This window comes from Alligator mississippiensis, chromosome 7 (assembly GCF_030867095.1).
Source record: "Alligator mississippiensis isolate rAllMis1 chromosome 7, rAllMis1, whole genome shotgun sequence".
NCBI lineage: Eukaryota > Metazoa > Chordata > Crocodylia > Alligatoridae > Alligator > Alligator mississippiensis.
In genome coordinates this window covers 45,005,552-45,021,858 of record NC_081830.1, presented here as the reverse complement: position 1 = coordinate 45,021,858, position 16,307 = coordinate 45,005,552, and the positions used below count along the sequence as shown (strand labels likewise).

The 16,307-nt window shown below is 42.7% G+C and overlaps 1 protein-coding gene across 6 annotated transcripts in view; it reads left to right on the top strand.

Annotated features, from left to right (window-relative positions):
• The window catches only part of PIK3CB (phosphatidylinositol-4,5-bisphosphate 3-kinase catalytic subunit beta), a 171,114-nt gene that overhangs the window by 41,236 nt on the left and 113,571 nt on the right, over positions 1-16,307 (top strand). The window lies entirely within an intron of this gene.

Here is a 16,307-nt window from a genome sequence, read left to right as displayed (position 1 = left end):
TAGAGGCAGGTCCTGTCAGACCAACCTGGTGGCCTTCTATGACCAGGTCACAAAAGCCTTGGACGCAGGTGTCGCAGTGGATGTAGTCTTCCTGGACTTTAGGAAGGCCTTCGATACTGTCTCTCACCCCATTCTCATTTTAAAAAAATTAAGGCGTCTGTGGTGTCAATGCTTACACAGTCAAATGGGTCGTAAATTGGCTGGAGGGCTGCACCCAGAGAGTGGTGGTGGACGGGTCATTTTCGACCTGGAAAGATGTGGGCAGTGGGCTTCCCCAGGGCTTGGTCCTTGGGCCCACACTGTTCAATATCTTCATTGGCGATTTGGATGAGGGGGTGAAAAGCACCTTGTTCAAGTTTGCAGATGACACTAAGATGTGGGGAGAAGTGGGCACGCTAGAAGAGAGGGACAGGCTACAACTAAATCTTGACCGGTTACAGGGGTGGGCAGATGAGAATAGGATGGGTTTCAATATGGACAAGTGCAAGGTGTTGCACCTGGGAAGGAAGAACCAGCAGCATACCTACAGGCTGGGGAACTCCCTTTTTGTCAGCACAGGGGCAGAAAAGGATCTTGGAGTCACTGTTGATTCCAAGATGAACATGGGCCGCCAATGTGGGGATGCAGTCATGAAGGCCAACCGCACCTTGTCATGCATCTGCAGATGCATCACGAGCTGGTCCAAGGAGATGATCCTCCTCCCCTATGCAATGTTGGTCAGGCCATAGTTGGAGTACTGCGTCCAGTTCTGGGTGCTGCACTTCAGGAGGGATGTGGACAGCATTGAGAGGGTCCAGAGGAGGGCCACCCGCATAATCGGGGGCAGCAGGGCAGGCCCTATGAGAGGAGGCTATGGGACCTGAACCTGTTCAGCCTCCACAAGAGAAGGCTGAGAGGGGATCTGGTGGCCACCTATAAACTTGCCAAGGGGGACCAGCAGGCAATGGGAGAGTCCCTGTTCCCCTGAGCACTACCGGGGGTAACAAGGAACAACGGCCATAAGTTTAGTGGGAGTAGATTCAGGCTAGATATCAGGAGGCACTACTTCACAGTCAGGGTGGCTAGGAACTGGAACCAACTCCCAAGGGGAGTGGTGCTCACTCCTACCCTGGGGGTCTTCAGAAAGAGGCTAGACAGCCACCTAGCTGGGGTCATTTGACAACAGCATCTTTTCCTGCCCATGGCAGGGGGTCGGACTAGATGATCTGCTTCGGTCCCTTCCGACCCTACCAACTATGAACTTACACAATTGCTCTTTATGCTGTATGTTTTCTATGGAAGAATATTTCAACTTCCAGGCCTATTCTTTTTTTTTTTTTTCTCTCTAGGCAACAATTACTTGCTTTCTCTTTTTCCTGAAACAAGACACAGCAGAGTTGGGTATAAACAAAACAACATGTTTCTTTCAGATAAATTTATAAGCACCTTGTAGAAAACCTATTTGGTACTGCTCAGTGAAAAAAGGGTACAAACCCAACTTTCTCTTTTTTTTGGAAGTCACCTTTAATACATAGGTTTCTACTGAAACATTTCAAAGCAGAGACTTGCAAAGTGGGGTAATGGTTTCAAGGAATTTGAATTTGGAATGTTGTATGGAATTTTTTGTGGAGAGAAAAATAAGTCTGGAATCTTAAGTATTTGAGCTTTTGGGAGGAAATCTTCAGACCTGGTTGAATTCATGAAACTCGTACATGAATAACTGGACTTCAGTTTGAATGGAAAAGTTATTTGATTTCTTCAGGGAGACATAATGCCAAAGAAAATACTAGTGGGACTATCATAGCCACATTTTCTGGTATGTGAGACTGGGTTTTGGCAGCTGTGAGAAGTAGAACAGAAATCAGGTTTTGATGAGGGCATAATTTCTTATTTTCCTCCTGTGTTAGGAGAAAGAACTGAAAAGAAATTTTAAGCAAAATGTATTATTAATGAAGTAAAGACTTGATATCATTTACAGTTTCTTTTCTTTTTTTAAGGTGTTTGTTGTTGTTCAACGATATCTTATCCTCTTAGTTGCAAAGGAAGGCTTTTCAAGTACTAATCCTTTTAGTACCGACTGAAAAGAGTTCCCCTCCTGACTGTGCATGTAGCCATTTTATGGGGCTCTCCTGTTTGTTCAAAGTCTGCAAATCAACACCACCAGTGACTTTCATTGCTGGTATTTAGAATCCTGCGGGCAGCACTAAACCAACTCGGCATTGTCTCCATTTTACACTTTTTCAGGTGACACCATGATCAGCAGTAGATGCAGGTACCAGGAGTTCCTCTTGCAGGAGGAACCCTCTGAAATGGAGACTCATGAAAAAGAGTAGTGGGGAACCCTTCACTTTTCACAGCAGCCAGTAGACTCTGGTCTCCTTTTAAGAGACTTGGTTCCCTCCTCAGTAAATCAGTAATGGGATTTTGTCAGCAGAAATCCCAGCAGGAGGCTGAAACATTGACAGGGGTATGGCCATTGACCCACAGTGCTGGAGATTCTTACTTTGTCTCATGTAACTTCTACTGTCTCTTGACTTGGTCATTCAGGCTGCAAGTGTCAAGGAGAAATGGAAACTCTTAAATATGTAGGCCTCCCAGAATCAGGGAAGTATTCTCAGATACTTCAGGAAAGGAGAGGGAGGTAAGGTCAGGGCAAGAGACCATACACTCTCTGGGTTTGTGTGAGAACCAATTGCTTCTTCTCTTGGCACTCAGGATGTTGCACTAGTTCTTTGCACAGCATTTGAGCCTTACTTCTGCTCATTGAGGGAGTTTGAAGGTATGGAAGCCAGTTGCTCTTGGGTTGTTTTTTTTCACCTGATACTTTGCATAGTGTAGAAGAGAGCACATAGCACATAACAGCTTCATGTTACTGCTGCCTGTCCAAAAGCTGGTGGAATGTGTGGTGTTGTGCTGCAACGTCTGAGTGAAGAGCATCCAGAGAGCTGCCTTTGTTATCTCAAACAAGTGTTCTCTTCTCTTTTTTGCAGTACATAGCAGGGGACATGCTTAAAACTGGCTAAGAGAGAGCAAGCATCTTTAAAACAAACAAACCCCAACCCCGCCCCCCAACACTTTGAAAAGAAAGAAGTTTGCTTAAAAATCTAGTACGTTTTATATTTTCATTGAAAAGCTGGTAAAAATGAAGGCTTTTTCAGAAGTAAAAGTTGTGTTGTATGAAGAAGAAAAAATCAGCCTTTTCCTGAATGTCAGTCCTAATGTTCAACCATCTCTCTTCTGAATTAAAATACCCCCCCCCCCCAAAAAAAAGCCATATGAAGCATCTTTGAAACTCAAAATTGGAGAGAGAAGTAATTTTATGTAAAATGCTAATGGTTCTGAGCCATATATATTCTTTGCTGCTGGTGACTTCCATTGTGTATTTCTTGGGACTGAGCTGACTTCCATTGTGTATTTCTTGAAAATTATTCTGAGATGACTTTGAGCCTTGGTTCAGGATGGCATGTAATCACATTATTAACTTGAATTATTGAAGCCAGAAGGATGTAGGGAGATGATGAGATGCTATTCTGAACAGGAAGAGAAAGCATGTACTTTAATTGCTTTTTTTCAATTGAAATTGTAATTCTGATAATTCTTCTAAAATTCAAACTTAATGCAGTGTTACAAAAAAAATAGGAGTCTGGGAGTCTTGATAAAGGCTTGCATTGTCCTTTTGATAGTGGCGTGCTGGTTGGTCTTGACTAAATCACTGAAGTTCTCTCTTTAGAGCAGCTGCTGGCAGTGAACTTGCAGTAGTATTATTTGGTGTTTCTGGGTTTAGAGCATGTCTGTGGGCATGGGTGAAAGTGCAAGCTGAGGGGCATCTTGCTTGCAGTATGCTACAGTTGTGGCATAGACCTACCCTCAGTGCTTGTACTCAGTGCTTGTAAAGTAGGTTTGGTATATAATGTTTTTGGTAACTAATGAAAAATACTTTTTAGCAATGGCACTTCTGTCTTAGGAGCCACACACAGCCTGTCTTAACTAAAGAGTCAACTTAATATAGGACTGCCCAACTGGTGGGCTACATGCAGCCTGCAGAGGGTTAAACTGTGGTTTCCCCTGCTCCCCCCTTCACTTCTTTGCTGCTGGAGTCCCTGGGATCTCCCACCCTTCTGCTGCCTGCCCCTACCTCTGGAGGTGTCCAGGGCACTGTTGCAGAGGTGACACTGCAGCACAAAGGAGGGAGAGAGTCCATGGAGTACAGCATGGTGCAGTGAGGTGAGGCACCACTCACTGTGTAGTGCAGAGAGAGGGGCAAGCAAACTGGCATGCAGCCCCTGGCTACTCAGAAGTTGGAAAGCCCCTGGTGGTAATACATCCCCAGGTGAATTATGGCAGACAGGTCAGGCAAAACAAATGCAGCACATTTGAAAGCATCTGGGTGTATATGTGCTGCGTTATTTATTATTTTATGAAAGATATAGGTTTTTTGTTTATTTTAATGCCATGCACTTACTGAAAATGTTAAAGAACTTCACACAGCTCTGGAGCAACAGACCAAGTGTCATGGCTTTAGTGATCTAGGATTATCATTAATTGAAGAATCATTGCATAGATGCATGTTATTGATGTCTGCAAAACTAAGAACAGCACAAAGGAGTGTGCTATATGTAGATGGAGAAACATCAACTACCAAGTCAGTTTATATCATACCAAACTAGTTTGCGCTGGGGTGTACAACAGATGAAGTAGTTGTGAGAAGAAGGCTGTTGGTGATTGTTCCAAAGCCAGAAGTGTTTCAACTATAGTCTTGTGCTACCTATTTTTAACTGGTTAAGTGCAAATATTTAGCTATGCTCCATGGCAGTGGTCTCAACCTTGTAGACTCAAAGCACCCCTCCTTAGAGTTGGGGTACCCCTCAGAAAATGCCAGCTCTTTGTTTTCACTCATTTTTTGACTACAGAAAAATTATAGTTTTTCTATTGCAAAGAACCCAGGCAAACAACAACAGGTCAGAAGGTTTTTAAACTATGAATTCCTATAAATCTCTTGGTTGATCTTGTGAATCATTTTTTTTTTCACACCTAACAGTGCTAACATAGTGTGGCACCCCAAAAGTATCTTAAGACATCCTATGGTGCTGCAACAGGGTAGTATGGTAGTGCAAGAGAAATAACATAATGGACAATCTCTTTTGCCTTCAACTTGGTGTAGATGCTGTCAGCAGGGCAAAGTGTATGTAAATAATAATATTAAGATTGCCTGATGCACAGCTGACAACATTTTAAAAGGAAAGAAACATCTCTAATTGTGCCCCGCCCCCCAGTTGATACAGCTGTTAAATGGTCAGAGGAGTAGTTAGTGTTTAACAATTTATTGTTCTGTTCTTTTTCTTCTCATTCATAACCAGTTTACTTATTTTTCTGAAGAAGAATTTGTTGGATTTCATAGTTTCCTTATATTGAGACTTGGCCAACGTCACCACAAAAAATGATGACTATTACTTGTTGATCATATTTCTTCTATGATGGCAGCGTATGTGGTAGATGTCTAACCACTTTCACTTGGCAAAGGATCAGTTGGAGGATAAAGCAGGGGTGCTCAATCTCTTGTCCGTGAGCCAAACATGGCCTGTGGAGGTCTCCATGGATCTGGAAACTTGGTGGGGGAGCAGTGGCCACTGATATGGGCACCCTTCCCCCATCAAACTCCCAAACACCAAGCCTTACACAGCAGCTATATACCCCCTTCCCCATGCAGGGCCAGGTGATGCCCTCTTTTCCCCCCCTCCTTGCTTCTGGAGTTGCACTGGGGCTGGGCCATGCCATTTCTTCCCCCCTTCCCCATGGCTGCACCTGGGCTAGGCCAAGCTCCCTGCGGTAGGGCCAGGTTTGGGCAGGCCACGCCCCCCACACCTGGTTTAGGGCTGCTTCTGCCTCCTTCCCCTGATTGGGGCCCAGCTGTCTCCCACCCTGCTCCACATGGCCAGATGGGTCTAGCTGCCCCTGCTCCAGGCTCCAGTTTGGGACCACTGTCCATCTCCAGTCTGCAGATGAACTAGGCACTGCCCATTGAGCCCACTATGCAAAAAGGTTAAGCACCACTGGGATAAAGTGACCTCTCTGGGAGAGATGAGCTTGAGGCAAGGGAGAAACTGCATGTGAAATATATAGGATGCCCAATAATGTAAGAAAGAGGAATCAGTTAACAAGCAAACAGGCAAACACGTAGAGTAGTAAAACAGGTGTAGGTAGAAATTAATTGTAATTAGGGCCCTTGCACATCAGAAATTTGTTTGAAAGGCCTAATATTTTGTATTTCCTATTGTAAATTTTGACAAAAGGCTGGAGTGAAAGAGAGTCAGTGCAGCTTAAAAGGCATGCCTAAAACTACCAGGTATGCAGGGGCCAACAAGAGCCTATTCCTGTGTTTCTGGGAGGGTATACAAATTGAGAGGAAGCTTGGGTTTTGGGGAATTTCCTACTGACCTCTTAAGATTTTTCCCATCAGTTTCTGTTGCTGCTCATTATTGCTTCTCCATTCTATTGTCTGATGCCTACAGATTTCTGTACAGAAGCCTTCAGGTGAGAAGAAATATGAATGTCTCTCCTTGCATACCTGCTGATCTAGTGGTTCTAAGTTCCTCTCGGCTATAGTCTCCCTTCCCACTTTGCAGAGCACTTAGGCTCACTGAAACAGGAAATACACCTTAAGAGCAAGACTATATTCACTTGTATCATACACCTAACATTTGTGGCAGCGTCCTGTGGTTCTTTCCACACCATAATGGATTAGACAGGAAGTGAGAAGGAAGGAAGAAAGAGCATGTGGTGCTCTTACTGCCCAGGAAGATGCAAAGTATTTTGGCTCTGGCATCCAAGAGCATTTGAAGGTAGACATATTGTTATGTGATCCTTGAATTTTCCATGTCATACTACAACTGCTGTTGTTTGTGACTAGCTATGCTGCTGCATGCCATTAATATTCAAAACTATGTCCAGAAGTGGTAGGTTTACCCATTGTTGTTTTTCTGCCAACATATCAGCAAGGTAAATAGTTAATGTTGATATTTAAATGATTGTCATATTTGGAGTTACTACTACCCTGGGTGGCAACAGTTCACTTCTCTTCAGTAGCATTATTAGCGGACTGGTCAGATAGATGGTCATTACTGCACCAGTTTTTATATTTTACTTCATCTTACTAGTTTAATAATCACAATGGATACAGACTTTTACATGAAAGTTCAGTTTCCAGAAGAAAGTGGTGAAGCAGCTTCACAAAAAAGGATAACTAATAGCAGTTTGTCCAAATATTTCAACGAAAAAGGAAAAGAAATTCAGGAACTAGACACAATATATATTCACCCAAATGATTTCAACATCTTCAGCTTAACTGACCACGGACGGAAGTGAAAATCAGCATGGTGGAAAGCACTGAAGAAGATGGACTGTATGTAAGAGATTGCATGGAACAGAAAGTAGGAGTAGTGACTGAAAATGGCTAGCAAGTAACAGAAAATGTTTGCAGAACTATAATTAGCAAGGTAGTTAACTGCTGCTTAGATTGCTCCTTCTCGTACTCCAAAACCTGCTTACACCATGGAGAGCATCTTATGGCAGATTTTGGTTCAAGATTCATAGTGAGGAGACTGACGGAGGATAAAACAATTTTGCAAGATACAATTTTGCAATAGGAAATATACTTGCTTAACATAACTGCAATATATTACCATGACATAAGGCTACTCCCTTAAACAACGTGTTCAGAAGAAACTATAGTGGAGAGGGAACAACTCTGACTCTTGGAATATGGTTATGGTTAGAAAAATTAGTGTTGAAAAAAATACACTAGTTAACTTCTATATATGCTCCACGTATGTATTCAGAATCATATGTTTGCTTTAGAAGCAAATGTGTTTTCTATCCGTAGTAAAACTCCAGAGCCAATACAGCTGTGAGCCAGATTCTTTTGTGATGTGTTGTATCAAAATAAAGAATTGTTGATGTTGCTCCATTTGTAGCATTTGGCCTCTGACTCAGATCAAGTGTAGTTCCTAGTGGTGCATCAGCCACAGAACAAAAATGAAGTTCAGCTTGCAGGTAGTTTGCAAGTCTGGCTGTTAAACTTTCTTTTCATACAAATAACCTGAGATTTTCTAGAACTATGTGAAAAATACAGATATATAACTTCTTCATTTTAATTGTGGTGGAATGATTTTTTTTTCCATCACAAGGCTAAGGGACCAGTTTCTTCACTTCACTAATCAAGAAGATTAAAATTAGTCATTTGATTAGTTGTGAAATGCTATTGCTCCCTTACCTTGAATGCTTGGTTTGCTTTTGTTCCAGAATACCTGTGTGTGTGCATATGCACATATGTGCATTCAGCTAACTTCTCCCATGTATATTCTTTCTGGTTTGCTTATTTTTAGCACTTAGAGCTTTAATGGGTGGTAGAGCTGCTGCTGCTGCTGCTTCTGTTCTCTTTGCCAAAGTGCCCAGTGTAAATTCATTCACTTTTCTGCACTCTAGTAGAATCTGCTTGAGAGTTGCGAACTAGGATGGTAGCTTTAAAGCTTGAAAGTTTGGTCCCATAAAAGGTACTCTGTGATTTAAGTTTTATCTGCCTATGTTTATATCATACAATACTTAAGTCTTCATCATGTAGGAATGTCACCAAATTTGGTTCAGATCACAATTGTAACCACCAGTACCTTTTTGACTTTAAAATATTCTACCAGATGGAGTTTTTAATCAAAGTAATGAGAATCACTGAAATATGGCCTTTGTCTTGTCTGTACTCGGAGGAAAAATTAAGACTGGGCCTGTAAGCTGATTGCTATCTTCTCCTACAGTTCAGGCTGGCTTTAGCAACTTGTTCTGTTGCTTTCATGTATATGAGAACTTGTGCTTGTGAAATAATATGGATTTCTTATGGGGCAGGAGATGGGTTTCAGTATGGCATTTGGTCTTTGGAGCTACAGGCAAGCATTTTAGAGACGGCAACATCTTAACTTTTTAGCCTTTCAGGTAGTCTATTAAAACTCACAGCAGTTGCAGAGTGGTGGTAACGAATGTTCTATACATGTATATCGCATGATGAGAGTACGTATGTGCCGCAAAGTAACAGTGGCACCTGTAGCCCATTGATAGCAAAGCTATTGGGAGGAAAAATTTTGAAATTATTTTTGTGAAGTTTTAACTCCTAGGTCTTAATGATTGGTCAAAATGAAAGTGTAACTAGTAGATAAATGTAATCTGTCTATAACAGATTTGGTACTATTGACGTACAATTTACCACTTTGTTATATGTGCATCCCCACCAATAAACACTGCTAGTCTTTTAATTTAGGTACCTTAATGCTGCCTAAATAAACCACTTCTTATCATATGATCGTATTGATTTAAATACTATGTTCATAATGCTATGAAGTATTTAATAGCCCTGTTTTGCAGATGAAATTTGTTGCTTATTTATTTTTGCTGTTTGTCCTTAGATGTATATCAACTTTACAGTTTGCCTCTGAAAAAGTTCATGCCATTCATTCTAGAATCTCTAACTTTCATTCCCTTTTAATCCTGTGATTTCAGTGGTAATGGCTTTATTTCAATGAAAATGCTTAAATCACGCTTTGTAGCAACTATTCCTAAATTCAGTGCTTAAGATGGAGGGCTGAAAAGGAGAGGGAGATTTTTCCCTTTTCTGTAAATATATTGTATAGCATTGTTTACACAGTTCAAGTGCACTGTTGGTGGTTAACTTCTAGGTATGTACTTGCCTCAGTTGTTCCTTCCTTCTACAAAGGTTTATTTTGTAGTGAAGCCACAAGATCTAGGGCTCAAATACAGAAAGTCCCTTGCCACAATTCTACAATTCCTGTTCCTTTTGTTTTCTCATTTTATAATCTCTTCCTCCTCCATTGCCTGAAAATTGAGAATTTTTATCTTTTTGTTTAATGTTTCATCTTTTTTTTTTTTTTTCCCTTGGGAGAAACCTCAGCTCTGCCAATCCAGTCATTGTCCAGCACACTGCTGAATGTCCACAGGAGCACAACTGACTTATAGTCAATAGCTGAAAGGAATCTGGCAATGACATGGCTTAGGTAGAGTAGTAAAAACATACTACAAGAACAAAATTCAGCAGCAGTTTGCTCAAGGGGGCATTCATCACACTGGAATTCAGAGTCTTGAGTGCACAAAACATAAAGCAGCTATATAAAGTTGCTAAGGATGTGAATAAAGTCTTATGAAGAAACAGAAGTTTCACCAGATTGAAATGCTTGGGTCTTGGGTATTCAACAAAAGGATCCAAATAATTCTTAGGCTTATGTATACCATTACAAAAGCCTTACAAATAGCCTGTACTGTCCATCTCATTTCTTTTTGCCCAAGAAAAGGGTTCATAGGATGATCAGTAGTAGAATTCCCATTGAGTCATCATGGCTTCTTGTAGAGATAAATCAGGGAAGCCCTCATTGGCAGAGTCCAAATAAGGGGACCTCCTTTTCTTTCCTATAGAAGTTCAGCACTGGTTGAAAGGGTGGGGCTGGTAGAGTGTCCAGTTTGTAGGCATTATTTATGGATTTACTTAAATGGTTTATCAGTATTTTTCCTAATTATTTTCCACCTCTTTAAGAGGTGATAACTGCAGATTTTTCACGTGGCAGGAATTCTTGTCATTTGGTTAGGTTAGCTGGTAGGCATGCTTTGTCAGACTATCTCAGTAAGGTGTCGAGGTAAAGCCTGTGGGATGGATCTGGCTGGTGGAGCCTTGTCACAGCCTGTGGTGCTGCCTGATCGTGAACCAGCCCGGCTTGCTCTCAAATAGTTTCTTTTACAGGTTTCCCTCACTTTATGCTGTACAAGCGTTCTTAGAAAACAGTGCATAGCTCAAATTTGTATAAAGGGAGCCCACTTTACAATGTAACAAATAGAGATATGTTTCAAGACCTCGACTGCGCTGACCCCCGGATCAATTTCTGCTGCTTTTACAAGACAGTTTTGGTACTTACCAACAGCAGACGGTCCACACAAGCACAGGGCATTGTCATAATGGGGATGGCAACTACAGAAACGTGTCACAGGCAGTGAGCGAGGAGCACAGATCCACACAGGAGACTATATTTTGGTGTGCGTTACTCCCACAATGCACCACACAAAGCAGCTGACTGTGTACTTCCACCACACTGATCGCATATGAGTGAATTTACCTTGTGTATAATGAATTTTGGTATAAAAAGGGTCATTGCATAAGAGTGAATTTGCACATACAGAACCCACATAAAGCAAGGGAAACCTGTATTGGCTTGTGCTCTCTTCCTCTTCCCAAGACTCCTCATGTTAGGCAAATTCCTGGGCTTTAGAATTTACGATCTCTTTAAAAATACACACATGCACACGCACACACCCAAAAAGTAGAATTTATGGTGTGATTTTTATTTGTCTATATAAATGTTGCCTGCTTCCTTTGGCCTTGGAAAGAAGCAGAGTTGCTATATGAAATATAAGAAGCTTATTGTGGACCTTGTATATAAAATGGATGTTAAGGGAATCTAGTTGATGGACTGTCTGTGCATCCCATTACAGCCACTTCAGGGTTTAATGGCCCAACCACCCTGGTGCTGCAACACAAGACACCAAAATGGCAACATGTCCAAAATGCAGTGGATTCATAGATTCATAGATGCTAGGGTCAGAAGGGACCTCAATAGATCATCGAGTCCGACCCCCTGCATAGGCAGGAAAGAGTGCTGGGTTTAGATGACCCCAGCTAGATGCCTATCTAACCTCCTCTTGAAGACCCCCAGGGTAGGGGAGAGCACCACCTCCCTTGGGAGCCCATTCCAGACCTTGGCTACTCTAACTGTGAAGAAGTTCGTCCTAATGTCCAGTCTAAATCTGCTTTCTGCTAGCTTATGGCCATTATTTCTTGTAACCCCCAGGGGCGCCTTGGTGAGTAAAGCCTCACCAATTCCCTTCTGTGCCCCCGTGATGAACTTATAGGCAGCCACAAGGTCACCTCTCAACCTTCTCTTGCAGAGGCTGAAGAGGTCCAGGTGCCCTAGTCTCTCCTCATAGGGCTTGGTCTGCAAGCCCTTAACCATACGTGTGGCCCTTCTCTGGACCCTCTCCAGGTTCTCCACATCCCTCTTGAAGTGCGGCGCCCAAAATTGCACGCAGTAATCTGACCTCCCCCATGGAGAGGCATGGAATTTCACAAGTAACTGTGTGGGGTTGTAGACTCTAGCAACACTTATCTACCATTGTAGTGAATAGGTGTAAGTTCCTACAGACACCAGAATCTCTGTAAATTTAGGTGCAGGAGTAAGCCATGGCCACAGGGCCTGACCAGTTCTCTTCACAGAACCAAGTACTGTTAAAGTTCTCTCTCTAGATCCAGGCCTAAGTGCAAGTGCTTTTCTTGGAACAAGCTTCTCCAAGTTCTCAACAAGGCCCAGGGCCTTTTAGGTTCCTGCTCTTCCATCTTCTCCTGCATGTTGCTGTGTGAACTGTAGATGGTGCAGAAGGTGATACTACTGCATGTTCCTTGGGACTTGACTGAAGGAACAGCCATGCAGTCCTTTCACTTTACATCTGTGGGCAAGGGGTGGTGAGTGAAAAGAGAAAGAAAGCAGAGGAGGCAGATGCTACCTGTATTCTCCTCATTCAGCTTTAGTTTTGGATATTGTTCTATAGTTTTTAAAAACTATGTTGTTTTTGCCGGTAAGGTCTGATGATACATATTCATCCCTTGTGTTAATGAGCTCGGTAAAGTTTTTTTTTTTTTCCTGTTTCTTTTAACTTCCTAGTGCTGCCTACTCATTTGTAATGAAGGGGGAAGTTGTGACTTTGCAAAATGACTTTTATTGAGGTATAAAAATGGAGCAAGCTTTACACAAGTCATTAAATGAGCACCCTGTTACCCAAACTAGTTAGTATGGAAAGCTGCACTGAAATAGTAATCAAACAGAAGACTCAGTGTTTTACCCACTACAATCCCACAGCATCGGTCAGGGCCAGAATACCCCTTGCATGCTCTAAACTCCTTCACTCTAGAGGTTTAACAGATTAACGTGGATAAATCCAAGCTTATTACAGGATAGTACAACATCTTATGCAACAGAAATCTTAGTTTACAAAACAACAAAATCAGGCAAGGGATAGATTACTTATCAAAACTGCTATGTGTGGTGTCCTGCATTTCTGTAAGTCTGTATCACACATAGAGGTGCCTTCTGCTTGTCAGAATCGGCTACGGCTGATTTCAACATCCATGCAAAAGGACTTGACTTGTCTCTAGTTTCTCTGGCGTTGTGCAGAACATTTAAATGACAGTGGAGACAGGAATATTTGAACTTCCAGATACTCGGTCTAAACTGTTGCAGAATGGTAGTAATGAATGCTCTTTGTGGCTCCATGTTGTTAGAGTATAGCTTCATATCTTATGATAAGACGGCATATATGGAATGCCCCAAAATACTAGTGGCATCTCTATGCCGCTGGTAGCAATGCCAGTGGGAGGGAATAAAGTCTCAGTTTATCCAGGCCTGCCAATCTCTAGTATTAAACATTTTGCTAGTTCTTCCCCTATGTGTGGCCCAAAGGGAGAGGTTCATGAATACCTACTTCTCCAGAAATAGGTAATACTCATTATGTTTGACATTAACTTCTGGCTCCTTTCAGAGAGCAAACTCTGGCTTCTTTATCATCAATGGTACTAACAGAAGCTAGAATCCCATTTTTTATAAAACACAGCCTTTTCAGGTACATCCCCTGATGATGATAACCTTCATAATAATATCATAAACCAGCCATAAGTCTGGCAGTTAATTTATCAATATTAAGCTAGTAACCCACTAACCTGTATGCATTTTGTGGCAGCCATTTTTCAGGTAGTGAAATTTCTTCTTCCCTGATTTGGGCTCCATCAGGCTTGTCAGTGGCATCAGCGGGATGGGGCAAGTTCCTTGTACAGATTCATGAAAACCTGATTTTTCATGTAGAAGTTTTGGAGCAGCTGTTGGTGATATGTAGGGGGTGCATGTACACTCCCTGAGATTGTTCGCTGTCAGTAGCGCCTGTGGGCAGTCGCTGCTTGCCCACCCCCTCCTCACTGCCAACACTGCCGCGGCCCCCTGAGTGAGCTCCCCACTTGCCACCACCATACTGTCACCTGCTGGCAGTTATTGTGTCCCCTCAGCCTCGGGAGGCATGCGACATTCATGGCTGTTGGTCATTTTCTGTCTCTGGAATATGATGATTCCACTCTTCCTTAGCAGTCCAAAAATGCAATTGCAAGCTTAAGGATAGGGCAGCATTCATGTCATGCGTAATGTGGTTGTTTGAATCAGTCATGTAATCTGTTTCATACCACAAAATCATAGAAAATTAAGGTTGGAAGGGACCTCAGGAAGTCACCTAGTCCAGTCTCCCTGCATCCACAGAGCCAGTCATCTCCTCATAGAAAGCAGTCAGATTGGTTAGGCGTGACTTGTCCTTGGTGAATCCTTGCTGATTGTTCCTAATCACCACCTTCTCTTCCAAGTGCTTAGACATGGATTCCTTAAGGATCTGCTCCATGACTTTTCCAGGGACTAAAGTGAGGCTGACTGGCTTGTAGTTCCCAGGATCCTCCTTCTTTCCTTTCTTAAATATGGACACTATACTTGCCCTTTTTTTCCAATTGTCCACGACCTCTCCCGATTGCTACGAGTTTTCCAAGATGATGGCCAGTGGCTCTGCAATCACATCACCCAGCTTTCTCAGTACCCTTGGGTGAATCCCAACCAGCCCTAAGGACTTATACACGTCCAACTTTTCTAAATAGTCCCTAAACCTGTTCTTGTGCCACCCTTGGCTGCTTGCCTTCTCCCCAAACTGCTGCCAGGCGCTGTAGTCTGGGAGCTGATCTTGCATGTGAAGACTGAGGTGAGAAAGACATTGAGTACTTCAGCCTTTTCTGCATCCTCTCAGTTGCCTCCCCCATTCAGTAAGGGACCCACACTTTTTCCCTGATCTTCCTCTTATTACTGACATAGTTGTAGAAATGCTGCTTGTTACTCTTCATGTTCCTTGCTAGCTGCAAATCCAATTGTGTTATTACTTTCCTGATTTCATCCCTGTATGCCAGAGCAATACTCTTAGGATGCAGACAGACGTGACAATTTTGCCTGAGCTGGCTGCAGAAAGCAGTTTATAGCCATGACCAAACACAAGTGCGTGGCATCAGACCGTTAAAAAATGGTAGATCGGGTGAAAATCTAAACCTTCATTGCACGAGGATTCAAATGAAGATGTTTCAAAACATAGCATCCTCTGTAACCTGCGTCTGTCTGCCTGCTAGCCTCTGAGATGCTTTCAGAACAGGAGGGCTGTTGTTGGGGGAAATCAGCTGTATGTTGCAATCCAGCAGCTAGATTCCCCTCCCCCCTGGAACCAGCAATGAACTTCTGTTTGGTCCGGGGGATCATTGTTACTGGGAATGCTTCCTGCAAAGCCTTCTCAGTTACAGCGGGGAGTTGCACTTCTTTCTGCACCTTTATACTCTTCCGTAGTTGTTTATCCAAGTTTCCACTTCTTATAAACTTCCTTTTTTGTTTTAGCTTACTGAAGAATTCCCTGCTAAGCCAAGGTGGTCTTCTGCCATACTTACTGGCCTTCCTGCACATTGGGATGGTTGTTTCTGTGCCTTCAGTAAGGTTTCTTTAAAATACAGCCAACTCTCCTGGACTTTTTTTTCCCTGGGAGGCCAGTGTCTGTTTTCCCCTCTCTCTTTGTTGCTGTATGGTCTACCTGCTGTATGGACTTGTTTACACTGTTCTGTGTCTTGTGAGCCCCAGCACAGCTGGCTGATGGCATGTTTCTTGGCATGAACTTGTAGTCACTCTCAGCTAATTGTCATCTGATTTTTGTTGTGTTTTGTCCTTGCTGATGAAGAATGACTGGCTGGGATTTGCCTTGGTCCCAAAAGTGTCTAGCTCATGCTTGGACTGCAATAACAAGGTGCTCATTCAGGCAGCTGATTCACAGCTGTTGCATTCCACCATACACACTCATGGCTTAAGCAGCATGAAGGACTGATAATGCTGTATATGTAATGGCAGGCTGAAGTAACTTCTGCCACTGAGGTAAGTGAGAGGCAGGAATTTCTTAGGATGTTATCTTTTGTTGTATCAGTTAGTCCAATAAAAGATATCACCCTAAGAAACCCTTGCCTTTCGCATAACTCCTGGACCATCGCAGCTACAGCATCACTTTTAAATCAGATTGTTCCATGATCCACAGATAACTTCCAGAAGGGCTCCATTCTGCATAGCAGCATGGTGCCTGGTATGCGTGCCACATGTTTTAGGAAGCACACAGTTCTTGGGTATCACTGT